At 53.0% G+C, this 23,281-nt stretch overlaps 1 protein-coding gene and 1 long non-coding RNA gene across 9 annotated transcripts in view; one reads left to right on the top strand and one right to left on the bottom strand.

The window, feature by feature from the left end:
* BCL9 (BCL9 transcription coactivator) overlaps nt 1-23,281 on the top strand; it is an 81,525-nt gene that overhangs the window by 42,809 nt on the left and 15,435 nt on the right. Inside the window, exon 1 of one of the 8 annotated variants that reach the window (XM_068691788.1) lies at nt 10,139-10,160. The exons of 2 other annotated variants lie outside the window; for them this stretch is intronic. The gene's annotated coding sequence lies outside the window, so the exon portion shown is untranslated. Of the gene's footprint in view, nt 1-10,138; nt 10,161-10,247; nt 10,327-10,417; nt 10,610-10,731; nt 11,349-23,281 lie in introns of those variants that run through there. 5 more of the 8 variants (XM_068691770.1, XM_068691760.1, XM_068691802.1 and 2 more) reach the window with 5 other exon arrangements.
* Nucleotides 6,587-10,109, bottom strand: LOC137860986 (uncharacterized). The gene is made up of 2 exons (XR_011099298.1): nt 9,403-10,109; nt 6,587-9,304 (listed from the first exon to the last, which is right to left on the bottom strand). It is a non-coding gene; the product is annotated as an uncharacterized lncRNA (long non-coding RNA).

Raw genomic sequence — 23,281 nt, 5'->3', positions numbered from 1 at the left:
ATCTGCGCACTTCTTGCAGAAGTTGAAGAAAAAGAGAGCGAAACGGGAACTTTCTGAAATTAGTCAGCTTCGAGGCATGAAAGCTTCCCGTGTCTTTTTAAGAAACCACCTCCTTAGAACTTGGCAAGTGCACTGCTTTATTACTTATCTCCTCGCTGCCTGAGTGGGCGACTGTACTTCCTGAGTCGGCTCTTCACTAGCGAGAGATCAGCGGCACAGGTCTGCAGAGGACAGTGGCTCCTCGCCTACGGAAAGTAACAAGCAAGAACGGCGATGCGTGCATCTTCTGGCTGTCACAAAGGAGCTCGAAGCATATTAGAGTCGGAGCCAAACGCAGACCTGTGAGCAGCTCTTTGCCGGCGACTTCCATCTCCCGGCTGCAGAAACTGAGGCACAAATCGGTTCCTTGGCCGGCTGGAGCTCGCCAAGCCGGGAGCACGACGCGGGCATCATCCCTTTCTGCTTCACCCGCAGGGACGTCTCCCTTCCCGAAGGGGAGAGGTGACTTGGGCAAGGAAATTGAGTACACCAAATGCCATGAAATCGATATTAGGGATACGAACCGAGACACCCCATATAAGAGAATTCAAAAGGCAGGGTTTCCATAGCAGCATTGCTTGGCCGCGTTGTATATGTGCTGTTTTGCATTGCTCTCATGATGTCAAAGGCATAGCCTAATATCTGCGTGTGCAATATGTCTGAATCAGAGTTGCTATGAAACTTCAGGCTGAATTACACCGTGGAGGCATATTCTTGCGCAGTGCTGGGAGGAAATAACAGGACTAGGTTTTGTTAAGATTTTTCTCTAGTGATACATTTTTTCTTAGAAAATTGCTGATTTGCCAAAACTGTTGCTATTTTCGGGAAAAGTTGATTCCAGTGTAGTGTCCCATCTTGGGGGGGGGGGGAGAGAAAAAAAAGAGGGGGGAAAAAGTTGTGAAATGGTCAAAATGCCTGGATGTTTGAAAGATCAAAATCCTACCCTTCTGTCCTTCTGAGTGGTCATTTGCTTCTATACAAGTAAATTACTACAAAAAGTATCAAAATGTGAATTACAGTGTTTCAAGATGATGAAGTAAAATCTTGCCTTCATTCATTTGATCATAGTTTCTGGGTATAGGCTGGGGAGCTATTTTTCCCCTCCCTGCTTAGGTCTGGGACAATGGTTTGAAGTTTCCTTGCTGCCAGCTATGCCAAATGTCGGTGTAGCCTGCGTGCCAGTGTCTCCTCTCCCCTCTCTCCCTGGTGTTGGAATTGGTGAGCTTTGCGCTCGTGCCTGAAGAGCTGAAGGTTTAGACTTGCTTTGCTGAGCGTCGAAGCCATTCTTATTTCGGAAGGAGACTGCAGAAGGGGTGTGGGACAGAGGAAAGAAGATGGGAGCTTCTTTTTCCTATGTGGCAGCGACAGATGCTGGGCGTTAGGCAGAGGCAAGCTGACAAACATCTGAATGAGTGGAGGAGACTCCTAACCCAAAGGGAGGAGTTGTGGTTTAGGTTAAAGCCACAAAGGAAGTGAAGGAGGTTACCACTTTCCTGTCTGTGGGCAGGAGGTTCTCCTAGTGCTCATTTGAAGGCTTCGCTCTAGCTCGTCCTTCCCTAGGAACACGCGCATCTGTGTACTTCTTGAAAAGCATTCGATCCAGCCTCTGATCTTGGGAGTGCCGAACATCTCCTTCATCCACAGAAATCAGCGGGAGCCGAGGGTTAAAGAGCTGGGAATCGCAGGCTAATTTATGGAGCCAGATATTTTCAAGTGCGTTGTGAAGCCACATGTTTCGCTCGGCGCTGGAGTGTTTGGTACGTTTCTCCTTGCCTCTTCCCCTGGCCGATTCCACTCGGGCTTTGTTGTTGCACGTATCGGTACCTCTGGGGCTGCCGGCTCACTGCCGGCTTCAGCTCTCTCTCGTCCCCGAGTGACTGGCAAATTGCGCAGCACGGATCTAGCAGTCCCGCCTGCTGGTGCAGGGCAGGCTCTGAACGCCATCGGGTACCTACCAGCGTGGCCTGTGATCAGTATTTTCCTTGATTCTCACGGCATGCTTTTCTTTTAATGGCTCGGAGGCTCTGGCTGTACGTGGCCGAGAAGTTTGTTGTCTCAGTTCAATGGCTTCGCTCTTCGCCTGTGAGGCGAGAGTGGCTGGTTAACCCTGGCGTGCTGCAGGAGGCATGCCAGGAGGGAGATGAAAGAATCCGGGACTGCTCTTACAAGAGAGCAGACTTACCCCGAGCCCGAGTGCTGGCGTGTAAGCCGGCTGTCTTAACCCAAGCTATCAGCTGGCTACTGCACAGCGAGACCCACTGTCAGTGACAATGACTTCAGTGTGTGCCGCCAGTGCCTTCTGATCGCCGCGCGCTGCCGTACATGAAAAGAGCATCTGAAAGGTGCTCCCTGAAGAGCCATTATGTGTTATGTGGGCTCTAACCTTCCATTAACAGCTCACCTTAGCCCCTAACCCTGGCCTTGGGATGCAGCCGAGTCATTTCATTTACCAGGTGTGAAAATCATATTTTGCCATGTGAGGATGATTGCTCTATCAGGTGCATTACAGTCCCTCTTTTTCTTTTTTTTTTTATTTGCCTTTTTTTAAGGCTTTTTTAAAACTACAAGATAGCATTAAAGATTTATATGTGGCAAATGCATCCCTTTTTTTTTTTTTTTTTTTTTCCCACAGTGTTTCCTTTTAGAGACCTTCACAGTATTGATTTCAAGTAGATTTTCCTCCTCTGTTTTAAAACATTTCCTTTGCCGATGCGTTTTCAACATTACCCACTGGATCTGTGTGCAGTGCTTTCCCCAGACTATACTATTGAGCCGAGGCTCCTAGCTGCCAGCCTCGAGGGACCACTTCTGAGGCTGAAGGACCATTTGCTGCCCTCCTCTCCTCAGTCCTGAGCTACCAAGCAGCACTGCAGCCTTCTCAATCCAGGAGGTGCTCCAAGCTGTGGGCTGCTTTTGGGGTGTGCCGATGGATCCCCAAACGGGTCCGGCAGTTGCCTCGAGCTCAGAGTGAGGTGCATGTCGGGGCGTTTCAGATAGACAGGGAGAACAAGCCGTGCGCCGGGATAGTGAGGAAACCGGAGTGGCAAGCAGCTGGAGCTGTAAGGTCATTAGGCTCTGGTGCCTGCATTTTATTGCTGCAGCTCGTCCTTATGGCCCTCAGAGCGGGGTGCGGGGCTGGAGAGGGCAGGGGGCTCTGCAGGAAGGAGATCTGTTGTAGGCAGCCTGCAACGCGGGTTCAGCCATCTTCTGGTGGATCGGCCGTCTTATCACAACACTATTTGGCTTTGTTACTGTGGTGCTAGAGCCTTAGGGCCCCAGAAAGAGCAGCCTTATTGCAGTCATCGGAGTTATGCTTGCTTATGGCAGTAGGCAACTGGGAATGGTTTGTTTTTTTGGACATGTTGCCACGAACGTAAACACTTTTCTTTGGGAGATGCTTTGCAAGGGTGGCTCAGGCGAGTGGCTGGGAAGCATTATCCTGATGGAAACAAGATGCAGAAATGATCGGGTCTCAGAACACCTCTTACTTCTTCCCACATCTGTGACGTGCAGAGCCCACCTTCCAAAGGCTCTGTCCTTTTCTCCTTCCTCATCACCAGCAATTCCTAGTTTTGAGCTTTGAATACATCACCGAGAGCTCGGCTGCCGTGGGGGGAAATAGTGACCTGGGCAAGGAAGCCAGTTGACTTGCATGGGACCTGGGCAGGCTGTGTTTGTGCTCACTGCACACAGCAGCAGCAGGAGCAGTCTTTGTTGTCTCTTTCTTAAGCTGAAGGTACCCGTGCTTCAGCATTTAAATGTTCACAAGAGACTCATGTTGGATGCTCAGGAACAGCAATTGCCAAAAATGCAAGGGGTTCTTTATGACAGCATAGCCAGAGTATCACGATACCGCCTTCATTGCCTGTTGCTGGACTTCTGGTGTTCATTTTGCTGTTGCCTGACAGAAAGGACAGGCAGGAGGTATGGGCTGTGCGTAGGTACAGCCCGTGCTGCAAGCACGCCGAGGCACAGTGGGTCCCATAAGAGCTGCGTTACCTAGGCAGGTCCCCGTGCAGCACCAGCTCACATGCTAAATGGACGCTCAGAGACGTCAGGATATAGATGGAAAAGAAACACGCTGTGCTAGGTGTCTCTCAGGATCTGCAAGGCAGGTATCGTAAGCAGATGCATCCTTACCAGCGAATAAACAGATAAAATTTAAAATAAGCTGGCAGATTTTGTGCTCAGATGGACTAGGAACATTCACACAGTCTGTTCTTGCAGTTCAGCTGTGAGAGGCCAACACCTTCCACAGAGAGGGACTAGCAAAATGCTTGGACAGAAGTATGTCCAGCCATGACATCTGCTGCTAAAGTTTGCACCATAAAAGTGCACAAGTAGAAATACAGAGTGAGAATGAGGCGTGTATGTAGCTGAGCCAAAACTCTCGAGTGCCCTCTCGTAAAGAAGGCACCTGTGTGTGTCAGTGCAGTCCTCTGCCATCGAGGGTCTTGCAGGTCCGAAAAACCTCCGGTGATTGCTGCAGAGGAAAGCCAGCACCACGCTCTGATAATAAACCAATGTCTAAAGAGCAAGGGGGAAATCTGATTGTTTTCTTTGGAGGTATCTCACTGTTTTATGTAATCTTTGTACTGCACCTGTATATCAGTGACTAGCGCTTTTGAAATGTATTTCCTTCATCACAAGCTGTTTGAAACAACAGGTAGCACCTATCCATTCAGTCGGAGCTCCCTTGACATTTTTAAGTGACGGATAATGAAAACTGTCTTCATTATAACTCGAGCTATTTCATCAGACTGTCACCAGCAAACAATGGCAAATTAGAGACTGAACAACCCTCAGCTCCGCTCTCCCAGGTACCTGTGCAAATTTACGCGTCTCTGGGGTGCTAGGATGGGATGCAAAAGGGTGGTCAAACGCCCGGGGAGGTGATTCCTGAAACTCGAGGCAGAATAGCCAGTGCCTTTGCTGCTGCTTCTGAGAAATGTAAGAGGTGATTTCTCAGGTGGGAAGGCTCCTGGTACGCAAGGCACTAGAGGTCGTCAGGAACATGTTAAAATCCCTCTGGAAAGCAGCGGTCAGCTGGCGTAAAAATGGAGCACAAACATGAGAAGGACCGTGGGTGAGAGACACGGCTTATCTCGCAGCGCTGAATTCGGCACTGCCTTCAGTTTATGAATGGGTTTAAAGCATGATGCCAAGTAGAGCATATTGCAGTTGTCTAATCCTTAGGTGACAGAGGCAGGCACGATAGTAGACAGAGCTGCATCCAAGAGGACTCGTCGGGACAGCCCAGGCAGCCTGGCAGTATCGCTACCTGGTCTGCAGGAGCCAGTCCCGGCCCCAGAATCTGAAGTGCCAAAGGGAAACCTGCTCGAGGAGCAGCTGCTCCTGCGTGGCGCCGCTTATCTCACCTGGCGATGCTTTGGGCGTGCTTGGGCTGAAGCTGGCTCACTCAGGGCCTTCTCACCTCACTCCCCCCTTTACCAAGCTGCCCCCACGGTTGGCCCAGAGGGGGGCAGGGAGCAGAAGGAGCTTTTCACTGTTAAACAAGGTTTGTGTGAGAGGCCCGTGGTGTGGAAGAAGCTAGCACCAGGGGGTGAATTATAGGGGCCCAGGGAAGAAAGAGGCTGCGGCAGAGAGAGGGTTGTTATTGGAGCACGCAGGGAGCAAAATGACTGAGATAGAGGGTGTAGATAAACAGTTAGAAATAGCCGCGACAGTGTGATTTGGAAGGAAAATCAGGCACTACCTCAGGCCCCGGTGGCGTTCAGTTTAGGGAGCTGAGTGGTAAATTACAGGTAGGTTAGGACGCCGACAACATCGATGACCCCGTGAAGTGCTGGGGAGAGAAAAGTTGCAGTAACGGGGAGTAAGATTCAGATCTCATCTACCCGACTGTGAGTATCTCAAGGTGAAATAACAGAAGGAGAGGAGGCGGGAATATTGATTTCTGCCTCACAAAACAGACAACAACGCCTACTTTTTCAGAGCAAGAATTTAACCGTTCGCTCTAATGGGCCAGTCTGCAGTACAGTGGGGGCTTGGTTTCTTCTTCATGTGCAATCAAGAGGGGAAATCATGCTGAAGTTATTTTTATCTTCGTGTAGCCTTGCAGGGAGAGTCGTGAGCCAAATGTTACCCCCAAACATCTGTGCTGCCGCCCCGTGGTACAGCAGGCGGGCACCCTGAGCGGCCCCAGATGCACGGGGAGGCACGAGGAGCCTCTCGTGCCAAAAGGGCCGGCGTTGTGCCTGCTGGTCACAGGTGGCTTCTGTCTGCCTGAGGGCAGGCTCAGCCTTCTTCCATTCCTCCCGTGAGAAGGATGCTTCTGAGAGGTGCTTCCTTCAGCTGCTCGTGGCTTTCTCAGAAATACTCCTCTGGGGATAATGGTTTGTTTGGTGGGGTTTACACCACGGAAGCGCAGTGTGTGTCCCTGTGCAGCAGAGCTGTGGCTGAGCAAGGGTGTGCTCTCTTGGACTAGGCTCGCCAGGTGGCTGAATGGGAGCAGGAGGTGATTTGGGCAATTTCCTGGGCTGCTGCCGTGCCTTTTCTCATTGCAGTCAAAGACAGTTGTGCACATACAAAGAGAGTGTAATGTTTCTGCTGGGAGTCTTGAAATGCTCAAGGGTCAGGCAGGTCCACAGCCAAATTCTCCTGGCTGGGCCACAACAACTTGGTGTGTGTTAGCAGCTCCCTGTAAAACACTGGAACAGTGTAATAGGACCGGTGTTCCTGTGCAAACATTGGTTTTGGGATCTCCTGTACGCCAAAATTTGCCACCTCTGTTTTGTATGATTTCATATTTTTCGTGTGTTGCATGAGCATATGTTTCCCCAGATTCTGTTTACCTGATTCCCCTTCTGATTCAATCTCCTCTCTCCTTTTTTTTTATTTTTTTTTAATCACAGGAGATAAAACTGAGCATTTATCCATAGTGCTGCCTAGCGTTTGCCTCACACCTGCTTATTGACTTTGGAGATGACTCTAAACAGGGCGAGAGCTTCCTGCAATTGGACTGTTATAATGCGTGGGATTTGTGCACCGCATTACGGTTCTGATGTGGGATAATGTCTCGAAGGGGGGCAGATCCTCCAGAAGTCTGTCTGGAGATCCCGAGGTTCTTCTGGCACATATTTTAACCACAGGCCCAGTTCCACGCTCCAGTGCAAACCTGATTAAGGCTCAGGTCATTTGGAGATTGATGAGTGAATAGGAAAACCTGAGATTAAACGTTTCTCCCTTCGCAGTGTAGCTAGGACAAGCGCCCTGATTGCCACGCTGCATGTGCCTGTTGCTGGAGGGCGATGCTGTGCAGCCAGCCTCCCTCCTAGCAGCGCTCTGTGCCCTCTGTGGCCATCAAGGCCACCATGAGCCACGACGGGGAGCTACAGGTGTGGCCTTAAGCCAGCACTGGGGTGTGTGTGTGTGTGCATATATACATGGAGATCGTTACGGGTATGTACGCCTTTCCCTTCTGTCTGAGCTTGTGCAGTCCCACGCAGGAGCAGAGGGATCGCTCGCCCCAACCCAGCGAAGCTGCTGCTTTGGCGTTTGCAAGTCTGAGGTTCAGCAAAACTGGCTAGGCTCGGGGCTAGCCAGACTAGGCTCTAGTCTGATGGCAAAAGAAGTGGAACTAGAAACAAAGCCGCAACAATCTCTCCCCCTCCTCCTAATCCCGATTTCCTCATCTTTTAGGAATGATTTATAATAGATAAATGCTTTCAGAAAGGAGAGGCTTTTCCAAGTTAACAGCGGATGTTAAGCTGCCCTTCCCTGTGGTCTGTTGCCGTCTCTTTCACGCCGTCCAGCATCAGGCTTTGTCCTGCAGCGGGATTCATGAAGGCAGCTCCCCTGAGCCCATGCAGAGAGATCGTGGCAGTAGGAGAACTGCCATCACCTGGGCTCCTCGCAGAGCGGGTTGTTTCCTTTCGAGAAGGCTCATTAGAGCACGCAGCCATGTAAAACTCAAAGCTCGTAAGAAAAAGATTTCACAGAGCCTGATCTTTCTGTGGTCCTGCGGCTCCTCTGATCATTTACACCAGAGCAAAAGGAGGAAAAAAAAAAAAACAAACCTAAAGCAAACAAACAAAGCAACACGTCCTCCTAATGATGTGTGTTCTTCACTTCCAGCCGTGCGAGCATTTTACACCCACTTTGCACAGGTGTCCGTGAACACAGAAGTCGAGGGCAGAATAGAGAGCAAAGCTCTGAAGGAGTTGGTGGAGCTTCCCTGCTGGAAGGTTATGATCACGCTGAAAGAGGGAAATCTTGCCTCAGCAGACAGGAAATATGTGATGCAATTTCAACCCGGAGTTGCTGGAGATAAAATAGCCCATAAACTGAAAAAAATGTAGGGAATACTTCGCTTGGCCCAAATGTGCCGTGTCAAAGCTAATAGCGAGGGATCCTCTGACTGCAGAAGCAGCGGCGTGCTGGCTACGGATGCACATGGAAACCGCGTCCCTTATTTGTAAGGAGGAGTGAGTGTGCGTTCCTGATCCTGGAAGCAATAACTGTCGGCAGATCCTTCGTAATGGTGGCAGACTTTCTTGAGGGAATGTTTTTAAGCACCAGTGACTGAAAAGGTGCGATCTGCTGTTTCACTGGAGGTGAAACTTCTGTCACGTGGAACAACTGTGCGGTTAGAGAACAGGCTCCGCTGCAGAGCGCGGGTGGTCAGGGGCAGGGTCTAACTTCAGAAGAGTCATGCCTGCAGCCTTCGCACGCTAGGGCTCCGTGTCGCCATTTTGCCTGTCTTCAGTCCCGTCTTCAAAAGTTCCTCTTCCTCAGATGTTTCCACCTCCTCCAGTTGCGCCTGTTCAGCCACTTGCGGGGATGAGATCTGCATCAGAGCTGGTCTGGTGTTCAGGGGTTGTTCTCGTTAGTGTGCATGGCTTTTAAAGGAAAGTTGGGTCGTTTAAACAGCTCACCTGTGGCTGTGGCTCCATAAATAGTTTATCCGGCACAAGCGAGCGGCGGTAACTGTGAGAGAGAGCAGCAGGATCCTCCAAGTCTGCCGCAGATGGAGTGGTGAGATGGAGCCACAGCCCTACACTCGTAATGTTATTTGCATGAGTAGCTCCATTGTGTTTCAGTGGGACTCTACTTACACATGTAAAAATCGGTGTTTGCAGGGCCGGGCCCTTACAGAGCATAAAAGCAGCGACTGGGGTGTGCCATGCTCTGAACCCTCTACAGCAAGTGTAATGCAAATGCCCTTTGCTGGCTGGCCTATCTCGTCCGATGGGTTCTGCACAAGTGGGGCTCCCGTAGCCGCTTTCCTTAGGCTCGCTTCACCCTGGTGGAAGAGGACCCCGCTTCCGAGTCACAAGTTCCCAAGGGAGGGCAAGGCCCCGCGGTGGGGATGCTCTCCCAGTGGGCCGGGGCTCCACGTACCTGCCTCGCCGCCTGTCACCGCGGCCGGGGTCACTCGGGAGCCTCGTGTTGGCAGTTCCCATGGTGAGGCCCCGGGAGGGCAGCGCCAGGGCTCTCGGGGCCGTGCCCGATCCCCCCGGGCTCCTGCGGGGGCAGCACCGCACCTCGCCGCGCCCCCCGCAGCCCTGAGGGGAGGGAGGGAGGGAGGGAGGAAGAGCCGTGAAGCCGCGGTTATTTGAGCCCGCTGCCTGCCGAGTTGCACAGTCATTTATAACTGCTGCGAGCGCAGGGGGATGGGGATGGGGCTGGGGCTGGGGCGGGGGGAGGGGAGCGGCGGCAACCGCAGCGCGGGGGAGCCGGGGGCCGCGCGGGCTCCCTGCGCCTCGCCGGGGCGAGAGGGGCCGGGGGAGAGAGGGAGGGAGGGAGGGAGGGAGAGGGGCGAGGGCGGCAGCCGCTGCCGCCTCACGGCTCCCGGGGCTTCCAGAGGCGCCTCGGGGAGCGGGGGCTGGCGGCTGAGGGGAGCCCTGAGGGGAGCCCTGAGGGGAGCCCCGCGCCCTGTCAGGGGGCTCGCGCCCCGGCCGTTGGGGCCGTTGGGGCCGTTACGGGGCGGGCCCGCGCGCCGCCGGCAGGGGGCGTGGCCTCCTCACAGAAGGCGTGGCCTCGCGGAGGGGGCGTGGCCTCGCGGAGGGGGCGTGGCTTGCCCAGCGCCTCCCCTGCGGCTGCGGGGGGCGCCGGCGGAGGCGGGCCTGTCCCTTTAAGAGCCCGGCCGCTACCACTGCGTAGGCGGCGGGGGGGGAAGGAGAGGGGGGAGCTGAGGGGAGGGGGGGGGTCGGGTACGGCAGCGCCGCCCCCTGTGTGGGGAGGGGCGGGGCGCGGGGCCGGGCGAGCCCACTGCCCGGCGCGGGGAGCGAGAGGCGGGCCCGCCGGCGGAGCGAGCCGGGGCCGGTACCACTGCCGGGGCGGGGCGCGGCGGGAGCGGGCCGGGAGCCGGGGGGGGGAGGGAGAGAGGGAGGCAGCGAGCGAGGAGGGGGGGGGGGAACGGGCAGGGAGAGAGGGAGCGGGGGGGGGGTGCGGGGGGCGGTACCACGCGCGCGGCGGGCAGGGGGGGAGGCGCCGGCGGACAATGGAGCCTGTGTGCGTCTGCGGGCGGGGGAAGCAGCCGGCGGCGGCGGGGGCACCCGGCACAACGCCCCCGCCCGCCCGCCGCTGAGCCCGCCCGCGGCCCCCGGTGAGTGAGGGGAGGCGGCGCGCGGACCCCCCCCCCCCAACCAACCGACCGCCCAACGGTCGCCCCCCCCCCCCCCCCCTCCCTTCTCCAACCGTCCCCTCCTCAACCGCCGCCCGCCCAAAGTTTGAGCTGAGGGGGGCTGAGGGGGGCGCGGGCAGCGCCTGGCCTCGGCTGCCCCCAGGGGCTGCGCCGGGACAGGGGGGCGCCGGGCTCCCCCCCCCCCCCCCCGGAGCCCCCGTGTGGACGCCAGGGCGAGGCCGAGGCTCGGGGGGCAGCGGGGGCAGACAAAGCCCGGCGCGGGACGCGGCGCTCGGGGGGTGCCGGGGCGTGAGGCGCCGAGCTGGGCTGGGGGCGTGATGCTGGCTTCGTAGGGAGCGGCGAGGAGAGGCAGCGGGCAGGGAACAAAGTGGGGAACGAGCGGCAGCGCTGGGGAGCGCGGGGAGAGGTGCGAGACCTCGCCTCGCGTCCCGACTGGCCGGGGAGCAACCCAGAGCCTCGTCCTGCAGAGGAGCATCAGCACCGGCATGGAGAGCAGCAGCTTGCCCCGGCCTGGGGCAGCTCCTCGCCCTCACCTCGGCGGCTCGGGGCAGAGGAGCACGGGAGGCTGTGCCCAGCCAGGCTCGTCTCGCTCAGCCCCGCTGCGGGTGACTGTCGCTCTCCTGTCAAAACAGAGTTGGAGGAAGCGGGGGAGACGGCTCTGCCAGTTCTGAGGGGTTCCAGGAACGGTTTTGTTTTCCTCGTAAGTATTTCGTCCTGGATTTCTCCGTGAAAAGCCCACACAGGCAGCATAGGAGCCATGCGTGAAGCATCCTTAAATGTATCGAGCTTTAAAAAGGGAAAAAAAAAAAAAGCAAAGCGTATTTTTTTCCCTGTTTTGTTGGAGGTTAATATTCAGTCAGCGATTGCTCAATGCATTACAAAAACAAGTATCGGGAAGCTAGGCAATGCACTACACGAAATCAAATAAAAAAATCCCAGGGAACAGAGGGAGAGAATTAACATACCTAAAGAGCTTTAGCCCTGTCTCTTGGTTTACCTCTCTCCCGCTTCCCGCTAGGGCCATAAGGCCTGGTTGCTGCCCGTGGGGGTGTCACGGTGTGGGACTGGTGGAGCTGAGCCGGGCTGTGGGGCAGCAAGGGCTGGCAGGCAGTCGTGCCTTCACCCTGCATGTTCCCATATCCCACTGCAGGCCCATCGGCCAGCTGCTGGAAAGCACAGGGGTTGCTTTGGTGTGATTCTGTAGCCATTTCGGACCGGTTGGGTGCTGGCTCTGGGGTTGGGTTGGGTTTGGTTTTTAACAGCGATCTCCAAACAGATTATTTTCAATGAATGTGGCCTTTTTTTCTTACTCTGGAGCATAAAAATGGCTCAGGGGCTCGTATTCTTTCCTTGTCTCCCTTGCTGGCTCCTCCTCAAACAACAAAAGAAAGGCAGCTTTCTTTTTTAAGTTGGAGTTAGCAGCGATGACAGTTTTGGGATTTGGGAATTTTCCCAGTAAGGTGGGGTTTTTGGTGTTTGTTTGTTTTTTCCTTGGGGGGGGTGGATTTTGTGGAGAAGAGGGTCTTGGGGTCTGCGGTCTCACTGCACTGTTGTGAACTCTTAACACCTTAATTGAAGGGGTGGAGATGCTGAAGCACTAACAAAGACCTCCTTTATCCAAAATGTTAATCAATCATTGACGTTAAATAAGTGTGAACAAAACCAACTAAAAAAAAAAAAAAAAACGAAACAAGTTTTTGTCTAAGTCCCCCTCCCATTCAGTTGCTCGTCTTTGGTCAGGTTAACGTTGGGAATTCCTCTGGGGATGTATTTTGTGTGTACGTAGACGGACTTGGTTTTGGCAGCGTTTGGTAAAAGTTCTGTCGCTGACTTCCCAGGATACATTTTTTTTTTTTCCCAGGGCAGATTGTTCAGTTCATAGACGCAATAAAGATGTTTTGAGAGAAACCGTGATCCGCTGCGGAGTGACGGAAGTAGGGAGAATATGACGATACTGTTGCAACCATCTTCGTGTGGGGCAGGGGTGTGTGTAAAGGGGTTTTGTGGCTTTTTTTTATTTTATTTTTTTGTGTTTTCTGGGGAGGCGTCTTGCTTTCGGCTCTTGTGATCAGTTAATTTGTTTATCGGTCAACACAGTCTTCTAAGCTAGGCAAGACCTGAATTTCAATGTGGAAGAAAATAAATAGGTGTCTGTGCGTACAACCAGAAACTTTGTGGATGTCGTCTGTATATTATGGTTACAAAGAGCGCGGGCTCTTTCTTCCCTGCGCTTCCCTCGCTCTCTCCCTCCTTCCCCATCTTGCGTTTTCATCTTTGCAGTTTGTGCACTTGGATTGTTTTCAGTTAGGGTTAGGCCACAGCCAAAGAAACTGCATTTGTCACTGAACACCCAAATATAGAACGTAAGGCGACTATAAGCCACACGGCTAAAATCTTCATATGCAGCGGCTTTTGTGAACAGTTTATGTGTTTGAGGGGGATAAGAATGGACTAACCTTTGATCCGCATTTCCTGGCGATTCAAAGACTCGCTGCTCTGTAATATGTTGAATTTCCATCCCTATTTCTATAGGATTTTTTCTAGAGTTTGTTTTTTTTCGCCTCTCGAGTTCCTGACACACCGTGTTGCCTTGCTAACTATGCGTGCGTCTTAGGAGTTTTGTTGGGCTTTAAAAATTCAGTGGAAGAGAAGAAAAACAAAACCTGACCCCCTTATCTCAGGGAGCAATTGACACTCAAGTGAGTATCGAAACTAATTCACATCCTAAATGTCAGCTGTGTTACCTGGCAGGGTTTGATCTCTCCCACTTTCTAGAAGTTTACCAGCATTTCTTCAGAGCAAGGCAGGCAGCCTTCGTAAAATCCTCCTATCTGGTTTGCATGGCCTTGGACTTCACAGAAATCTCCGAGCCTCAGTGAGGTCTGTGGTCTGTTTGCATAGATATCAAGTCCTTTAACCCAGCGAGATTTGCTGTGGGCTAGGATTTCCTGCTTACAAGCTCTGCTGGAGTCCCTCTGGTCTTCCTGCTGGCAAAACGAAGGTGTTAACTTGGGTTTTGAGAGCATTTTGTGAATGGAAGGAGATCTCACTGCTGATCTGTTGTCTGAGCACTGCTGTGCCTACCCCATGTGAAATGGCTTTCCCCATACCTTTACTCCCTCCTCTGTCGGGTTTTTATGTCCCTGCTTTAATTCTCTTGGGGCTGGATTTCAGCTATGGTAGGGACTGTGCCTGTGATCAGGGCTTGCAGGTGATCTTGACAAACTTGGGCAAAAAAGCCACTCTGTAAGGAAATTTTGGAAGAGTTGTCTCTAAGACCGCGCCATCTTACAAGCCCTGGTTAACCGTAACAACAGCAAACCAGAAGGTGATGTTTTACTGCCTGCTCAACCCCAATCTGCTGCTCCGATGCTGACTTCAAAATGAGCGTTGCTGGTGTTTTTGAAGAAACAGGGTTGCATCTGGTGGCTGTATCCTTAGCTGTAGGAGCTGCGATGCCCGCGAGCCTTTCTCTGGTGGAGCTGGTTTTCGGGTGGTCCTCAGCGCGTTGTCCCCTCCTGGGCTCTGCAGCAGCCCTCCCTTTGTGCCGGTGCTGCTGCTCGAGCAGCTGTGTGCTGCAATGGATCAAGGGGCTGAGCTGGGTTATAAGTAGCCTGGCAAAAGAAAAGGTTATATTTAGCCTGGATGGGTTTGCCAAACTCGTTCGCTGTTTGGCCACGCATGCGGTTGTACCGGCACATCAGACAGCGTGGTGCAGGGGTGGAAGTAAATATTGGTAGCAGCAGTCTCTTCAGCTGGCGTTGCTGCCAAGGGGAGTGCTCATCGAGCTGTACCTCTAAGAGTCTGCTAAACTTGCTAAATGTTTTTTACACCTATTTGTTACAGCTTCCCTTGCCTGAGAGCAGCTCCTTCAGTTTACCTTCTCCTTTTTGCCAACAGCGTTTCTCATCCCCGAACATGCGCACGATGCACGACAAGTGGAGCCCTCTTTAAGCAGCTTTATAGCGACTGCAAAAGGAGGAGTGTGCTTGTTGAGCTGTGGAAAAGTTTCTGCTTCTTCAGGACTGTCTGGTGATGCAGAACATGCAGTGTAAACTGATGGCAGAATATTTAGCGTGGTTGCAATTAAGCAGTGAAACTCATGCTGTGAGAATCATCAGGAGCTAGGATTCAACAAGAGTTAAAAAGGATCAGATGTCTGCAGGGATATGAAGAATATCCAATTATCCTAATCAGCGATAGTAGAAATTTTGGAAGGAGTATTAAGCCCGAGGTCTAAACCTTGATTTTATTGTGCTCTACCAGATGTGCTTCTGCGTTGGGGAAGGAGAGGGAGGGCGTAGCTTGTTTTGCCTGCGTCTTCTGCAAGGGTCTTGCATGAACTTGACTGGGACTGGAGTTTGAGATGTCCCCTTAAACTGCCTGGGCTTCTGCCTCGATCCTAGTGACCCGTCCTGAAACCCAGTCTGAAATCCTGAGCCTTGGCTGTGGTGCAAAGCGAGCTGCTGCTGCCTGAGTCCGTTTGTGGGTTTTGCTCCCGCTTCTGTGTGTTGTTACCTGCGCCTCGGTGGTTGGATCTCAGCGATCCGGTTTTGATCTACCTTGACAACACTCGCTGAATTTATTTTAAAGGCAGTTACGAAATTGCAGTTTACTCTATCTGCAGAATGAGCGTTATCTCTTTGGGGTGGCTGAACACGCTCCAAGATCCCCCTTTTTTCAGGGAGACTTAAAAGCAGAGGTGAGCTTTTCCTTGTTTGCCCTCTGAGGAGGAGCTGGTGGAACGGGGAAGGGAGATGAAAAGTGGCACAGTACGGTGGGCTGTTTGTTTGTTTGCTTGTTTCTAAAGGCTTGGCAGAATCAATGAAATGCTTTTGAAGCAGGAGAATGGCAAGTATGCTTTACATGTGACATAATTTCTTCCAACAAAGCAGGGCTGAGAGGTGCCGGAGCGATGTCCTCTGAGAGTTCACTGAAATTGGGTGCTGAAGCCTTGAAAACAATGCTGGTTTTAAGTGCTCCTCAGTGGTGCAATCTGTGGCAAAAAGAGTGCGTGACGTATGCAGTGGTTTAACCGCATCCAGGATCGGGGGAGAGCTCGCCTCTCTCGGTATTCAGGTCAGCGTGCTTGTGAGTTGGGCACCGAGAGCACTTGAGCAGTTCCTCTGGGCTGGGCATCTCCGTGTGCAACTTCTGAGCGGAGGGGGAGTGTGGGAACCTGCACAACCCAGGCAGCTGGGGCCCACGGGCTTTTCTCCAACCAGGTTAGTTGGATCTGGCGGCGAATTTGGGAAGAGAACCCGGGTCTACGAGCAGCCTGCCCTTTTCCAGCTCACTCAGCTGGGCTCTGCGTTTTGCTAAATTTGCTAAACCGCCTTCCTCAGGTGCCGTGGCAGCGCTGCTCCTGCGCCTATGAAATGGCAGTGCTTTATCTCCGCACCGATCTGCTGCGCTGTTTGAGGATTGATTAGAAGCGTATTTGCAGTGTAATATAAGCTGTGGCTGTCAAAGCGGAGCGGCCGCAGCTTCTGCAACTGGAGCTGTTGCAGCGGGGAGTTGAGGCCATCGTTGGTGCGTGCAGAGGAGCTCTTCTCGCGCTGGTGGGATTGAATTTTTCTGCAGCGTTTTATGCCTATGGATGAGAAGGGAGCAAAGAACTTCAGGCCGAAATGGCTTGACAGCTTGTTAGTGAGGAAACACTCGCTGCTGTCTCAAAAAAAACACCCTTAACCTTCTTGTGGTTGGGGATGGCAAGTTGAAACTGTCAGGCAAATAGCCACCATCCAGAAGAAACGCTTCTGAATGTTCCCGCGAAAGGTAGCTTTGATTTGACAGTTACGAGGCTTTGAAAACAGCGCTCTGTTTATACAGCACGGTAAATAATTTGAAGTACTTTAGGCTTTGCTGTACATGCCCCGCTAACGAGAGAAGTATTAAACGTGTACGTCTTGTGTTGAGTGAGGGAGGATCCTGCAGCAGTTGGGACTTCAGGCGCCCAGTGCTTTTATAAGATCACGTCGAAGCGGCAGAGGAGATAATAGGCCTGATCCTGGAATTGCTTAATTTCGTGTCAAAATAAGAATTTTCCGTGCGGTGTTTCGAGATCTTTTAGGTGACCTCACGTTAGTTATCAAATGTCAGTTTTTCATCCCAGCGGCTTTGATACGATCATGTAGCATCCTGGAGTGCCGTGTGCGCGCAGTCTTTGCTTGCTAGAGGTCTTTGAAGTGATTTCCTCCTCAGAAGAGGCAGTGCTCTGCTGACGATCCGACGTTTAGCAGCTAGGAAACCAGCTCACAGACACACAGCGCCAGGTCACCAAAGGCTGTGCCACCTGTGAGGCGCCTCTCGTGGGCACAGCGGCACAGAAACGAGAGGCTGAGCGCAGCCAGCAGTAAGCTGCACGTGAGGGCTGGAGCATTTCTTCGCTCTGCTGCCACAGGCACTCATGTTTTGCCTTGCTGACCTCCCAGAGTAGAGAGCCTGGCGTCAGAGAGCTGGAGCAGGGCAGGGGGCAGCTGGTGGCGGCGGTCCTGGGTGGGAAGTGGCGCTGGCAGGCAGTGCCACGGGGTGCTGACGCTTAGGGGAGCCGCGACAAGCCGCTCGTTTAGCTGAGCGAGAGGCTGGGTGCCTGTTCGGCAAGGGGTAGGTGGAGGAAGCTGTGGGGTTGCCCCCAGCAGTTCTGGGCCTGGCGTGTGGTGCCCCCTCACAGCGTGCTGCGGGGTTAGGGCTCGCCATAGTACTGGGCTTTCCATGGGTCTGTCCGGTGCTGACCCGTCCTGGCCCTGTTGAGCTTATGAAATCTGACAAGATTGCAGCCTGGGGTATTTTGCCTGAGGACTGTTTGATACCTTTCATTCTGGAAGCCTCGTGAGGGGATGCGGAAAGGAAAAGAGAAAGCGCTTCTCCTTTTTCTCAGTTTTCCTCATGCTGAACTTTCTCCCAAGTCTTCTACTTAAGCAACGTGGCGTTACTATACATTGAAGAGCAAACTGGGGTCTCTTCAGCCCTGTCTTCCTATCCACTGCATCCTGTTTGTTCCCCCCACTGCCTCCACAGGTTAGTTTGTGAAGAAAGAGCTCCTGACAAGCTTTATACGGGCTTCCTTTACCTGTGGTTGTTGTTCATGCTGATGTCACTATTGAAATTTTCGAAAAAGTAAACCCAGAGGAGCAAGAGAAAGGAGATTGCTTCTGGCCCTGAACGTGTTACCTGCTTCCCTAAAAAACAGAAGAAATTTTGACAGGAGGCAAAGCTACGAAGTGGGCCGGTCGGAAGCTCTAGCATTATCCGCTGGACTCCTGCACGTAATGTTGACTGGTGCTGGGTCTGTTAACTGCTAACACGATGTAGAAAGCTGCAGAAGCCTGTCCTATATTAGGGAAATAATGTTAAAACATTTCTTGAGAAATCCCTGATTGCTAAAAGCTTTTGATCTTTGCTGGCTCACACAGTAGTGGGAACTCCAGAGCAGCCAGGCTGCTGCTAAGGTGAGTTACACTCCGCATAAAGTGCTAAAAACTCCGGCCGTGAAGTACACCCGCTGCTCCTGGTGTCCCTAACGTAGGGAGAACTGAGCTGGAAGATGCTGAGGCCAAGCTGATGCTAGCGGGACGTCACGACACAACATGGCGACGTGACAGCAGCCTGGCCGACCTGCAGCTGCAAATGCCTCTTGTGTTGGCAAAGCTGAATCGGTGTTAGCAACAGCAGGAATCGGTCAGCCTCTACAGAAGCAGGTAGCTGTAGCTTAGGCTTCAGTGTGTGCTTTTTTGGTTTGGTTTGTTCCCCCAAAAACTGGCTTCTGGAACTGCGTCAGAATATGCCAAGAGACTGTTCTGGTCCCACGTGTATCAAGTAGCTCAGTTTTGTACATAGCAGAGGAGAAGTTGAAAGGCTCTCCAGGTGTCTGTGGACAACTCGAATCTGCTCACCAGTGTCCACAAGTGTCTGTCTCCTCTCCTAATTTGTGCAAGGAGTTGTGGAAAGAGTTGTATGAAACCAGTAACTGTCAGGGAAAAGCCATCATCCTCTTTTTACTAATGACACGCTGAAGTATTGTTAGGGCACCAAAAATAAAGTTTAGTGGACTCACAGTAGTCTTCCAGACACAAAGTGTTTGCAGTGTTACAACTTGTAAAATTATGGTTACAAGTGTAGTGGGCCACATGTCTGTTGCAACAGAGTATTTTAGAATGATATTGGAATACCCCACGAGCAACTACTTAAACAGCCTGTACATCCCTGCTGCTGTTGGTTAGCCTTCTGCTTGTCAGACGGAGGAGGGAAGAGAACAGTCAGAGGAGATCACACTGAGGGCACGGGGCGGTCGTGTTGGGAGTGTCATGAAACACTTGATTCTCTGAGCCTTTGGGTCTCTCGTCCTTTGTCACTGATTGTTTTGACTGCACTTTTTTAAGAGTGGAGAAGGGAAGGTAGGACTTGCCCAGAGCAGCTGTGGATGCCCCATCCCTGGAGGTGCTCGAGGCCAGGCTGGATGGGGCTTTGGGCAGCCTGGGCTGGTGGGAGGTGTCCCTGCCCATGGCAGGGGGGTGCAACTGGGGGGGCTTTAAGGGCCCTTCCAACCCAAACCATCCTATGGTTCTGTGACTTTCTGTGGCTGTCCCTGTTCTGAGTGGAGTTCAGGGGAGTCTGGTTCTTTAAAAAATGTTCATGTGTGTGGTGGTCAGAGTTAGGGGGGGAAAGTGTGGGAGGAAGAGTGTGAGTGCTGTTTTACCCAAAGTATGCGGGCACAGACACAGGCCCAGAAGAGCTGGATTTGTGTGACCACAGACACCACGTTCACATAGAGGTGGTTAGGTGTGTTCTTGTAATTTCAGGGATGTTCATCCTATGGTCCTAAATTCTTACATTAATCTGAGCTACTCAAAGGAACCTTGTAATGGCATAGTCTCGTGCCTGCATTTTCCATGTCAATGCTGTAAATTTTCCATGTACATTAAGCGTGCTTATCTTTGCTCAGCCCCTTTCTGTGTGCATGGAGTTAGTTCTGGGCAATAACCTGCCTGTGTTTTAGCAGGTAGTGGAGTGGTGGACGCACACTATGTGTATGAGGAAAGATTTCATCAGGCACTTAGTTGCAGTGAGCCTGGTGAAGATTGTTTGGGTCCCACATTCATGTAGTGAAATGAATTTAGGTGGCAAGTTTGGGATTCTTCTTTTGATTGAGAGTTGCTGCCAGCAGATTATCAGCAAAAAAGTAATGCTAGGGAAACTTCTCTGACTTGTGCCTAAGGAGTTTCTTAAGGCTTTGGGAAGGCGTGAGAACCTAGTGTATGGCATCTTTTTTATAGCCAGACATAAACATGGCCAAGTCTATGCTGTTTCAGGGTGAGTGCGGGCCATCTAGAAATTGGTAGCTGGCTGTGCATTGCTGTCCAGTCAGCCTAGTGTTGGTAAAGTGGCTCAGTGATTCTGAACATCTTGAGTTGGAAGGGAGCCACAAGCACCATCGAGTCCAACTCCTGGCTCCACACAGAAACACCCCAAAATCAGACCCTATGTCTGAGAGCGTTGTGCAAACCCTTGTACTCCAGCAGGCTCAGTGCTGTGACCACTGCCCTGGGGAGCCTGTCCCGGTACCCAGCCACACTCAGGGTGCAGAACCTTTCCCTAACCCCCAGCCTGACCCTCCCCTGTCCCAGCCCCATGCCATGCTGAGAAACTGATTTGTGAGTCAGTGGGATTTGCAGCATACCAGGGAATGACAGATCTTGCAAGTTGCCCCACATCAGCAGCTGCTTTGGGGCAGGGTACAGTCCATGTGCCATTTGAGGTGCCCAGGAGCAAGCAGCCACTGCCTTTCTGGCAGGATGAGCACATCAGCACGGTGGCTGGAAGGCTTTGGAGCGATGATGGTGTAGTTTGATTAGAGGAAGAGGCTCGCAAGCACTGCTATTGAAAAAGGCAGGACAGTAACTGGTCAGGCCAGCTGCTGATTGCTTGCTTGGGTGGGTGGCGTTATGCTGGGTCCACATGATGTGTATTGATCCCGTGTCTTCAGCCCCATGGGTTCGTTAGGTATCCAGTCTGTTTTCTGCCTACGTTTAAGAAAAAGTGCAGAGGGAGCAGGCAGGGGAACAACAGCAGTGTATTTGAACAACCAGCTTGAGCCTGTCCACGCCTGCACCACCAGTCGCTGCTGCCTCCTTTATTGCAGCACCGGTGAGCGTGTGGCCACTGGGTGGCTGAAAAGTAATCCTCTCTTTTTTAGAGGCAGTTTTCAGCCTGGTCACAAGTGCTCATGGTGGCTGGAAGGGAAAGGCTTGGATGGCCTTAGGCTGATGGTAGTTGGGTTCCTGGGTCCGGCACGTGCTGGGCCTGTGGAAGGTAAGGCAGGTGGGTTCACCATGAGTTGTGTTACAGGCACGTGCTCTACACTTTCCTGGGAGAGGATGAGGAGAACAGCCTTTGCTAGGAGGTAGGGGGCAGATGTAAGGGTGTAGTTACGAGCCCTGCATATGGGCAATAGCTGGAGACTAGGGCTGGTTCAAGGGAATGAAGATTGCCCCGTGTCCCCATCTCCCCCAGCGTCACGGGGAGACGTGCGTGGTGTCAGAATACTCACGTCAACGTACACAGTCACTTACACACGAACTTAAAGGCCTCTGACTGCTCAATAAAAGCGTTGAATAACACTTCCCGCGTCCTCCTTGTTTCCTGGTTGCACTCTTATCGATGAGGTGTGTGACCAAGCACCTTGTTAAGCAGCCGCTTATTAAAAAGCAACGCGTGCTGCTCGGCTGCAGGTGTGCAGCAAGGCAAAACTGGTCCGTGCTGCATGGGGTGAGCCCCTGCGGTAGCTCTGCGGCTGTCCCAGGTGCAGCGGGGTCACCCCCTGCCAGTGCTGCTGTTCTCCCTCACAAGCGGTTGAAGGAGGGTCAGGGAGATGGGATAGGCCCTTCCCAGCACAGTTGTGCTGAGGGAGCGCGCCAGTTGATTCACCACCTCACCCTACAACCCACTCACACGGGGAGTCCACTGCTCCTGTTTGCACCCTGCTGCTGCCACCACCGCTCTCCGTCCCTCCTGCAGCTGCTGCTCGGGGTCTTGCTCCACCCGCTCCCTCCTCTCCTCACCCCACTGCCGCAGCGCTGATTCAGGGTGCTGGCTCTCCTCGCCTTCGGAGTCACCGCCTGCTGTCTGTAGCAGCACATCTCGAGCCTTTTTTCTTTTCCTCTGCTGATGTTAGGCTCTCACCACCCTCGGTCCGGCACAGACTGACAGTCTTGGAAAGGCTGTGGGGGGGGAAAAAAAGAAGCATGCTTTTTCTTGTACGCCAAGGAAGAGGTTTCTTGCCTTTAATGCTTTGTGTCGCAGTAAGGCCGTAAGTTGGATACTTTTATCTACTTGCTCTGCCTTCATTTCATCTCTCCACATTCTCCTCCTCAAAGAGGGAGAAAAGGCTGAAGCGAGTCAGTGCTAACTACGGCTGCTCCTGCTGAAGCAGCCCTAACGCTGTGCGCCTCCACGTACCCGGCCACTTGTCACTGCCAAGCAGTGCGAGCGCCACTTCTGCGGTGCAAGGGCAGGGAGAGGGAATAAGCTAGTTTGGGTGGGCTTTTTTTATTTTTTTTTTGACTTGTTTGCATCACAGCAATAGGGTGGCCAGTTATCGGGGATGGTTCATGAGCAAGTTGCCACCGGGTAAGCTCAGCTGAGCGTGTATTGGTAGTTGCCTGTGTGCTGTGGGCCAAGACTGTGCGGGGGCAGCAAAGATGGAATAACATCGTGATACCCGGGTCTGGGCCGCCACAGCGGTGCCTTGTGTGTGGTTGTGTCCCTCCTGTGGTCCATGTTTGTTTTTTTTAAGGCCATATTTCTCTGGTGCTTTGCCAACTGAACCTGACCATTCCCTCCAACGGGTTCTCCCCACCGCGCTGCGTGCTGGTGGTGGCGTTTGCCCTCCCAAGGGAGCAGGCGAGTCTGTCGCTGCCCGGCACAAGCACGCCAGTCTTGGCAGTGACATGGCACGGCCGGTGTCGTTTCGGTGGGTGGGGTGGGGGAAAGGGGAGAGGAGCTTGGCTGGGGAATCGGACGTGGGGCTGATGGGGCCGCTGCGGGAGGTTGTGCCGGCTGAAGCAGCTTGTTGCGATGGGCGTTTGTTCCAGCTCGGGCTGCAGGTGTGACCTGGCTAGATAAGGACGGTCTATCACGATGAGTTCATTGTTTGATTTGGCTGGACTGGGTGGGGAATGGAGCTCCATTGTTTGGGCCTGGCTTTGTAGTTTGGTTTTGTCGAGGCGGATTACGCGGCGAGGTATTGCCCCACTGGTAAGGTGAAGCTGCAGGAGATAACAGTTGGAGAACGTCGGAGGGAAGAGAATACGCAGAGGGTTTCACAACGTGTAGCTAATTGAGCCTCACAGCAGCTCCTGCCTCCCTGCTGGAGGGATCTGGTCAGCAGCAGGCACGGAGGCTGCACGGAAAGCCCCTGGCAGCGCTTGGGGAGCCATCCTCGCAGTGTAAACAGCTGAGCGCTCGGGGACCGCGCTGGCCCCGACAGCCTGGATGCTGCCTGGGCTCTCGCTGCTCTCACGGCCTCACCAGTTTTCAGTGGATGAGGTAGAAGAAGCTGGCAGGTAGCTGCTTTTTCTTTCTCTCCTGACCTCAGATTTCCCGCTGAGCCGTGCCTCAGTCTGCCTTTCCTGC

Source organism: Anas acuta, chromosome 1 (assembly GCF_963932015.1).
Source record: "Anas acuta chromosome 1, bAnaAcu1.1, whole genome shotgun sequence".
NCBI classification, from domain to species: Eukaryota; Metazoa; Chordata; class Aves; order Anseriformes; family Anatidae; genus Anas; species Anas acuta.
Note: the sequence above shows the minus strand (reverse complement) of the source record. Positions and strands in the feature narration are given on the sequence as shown.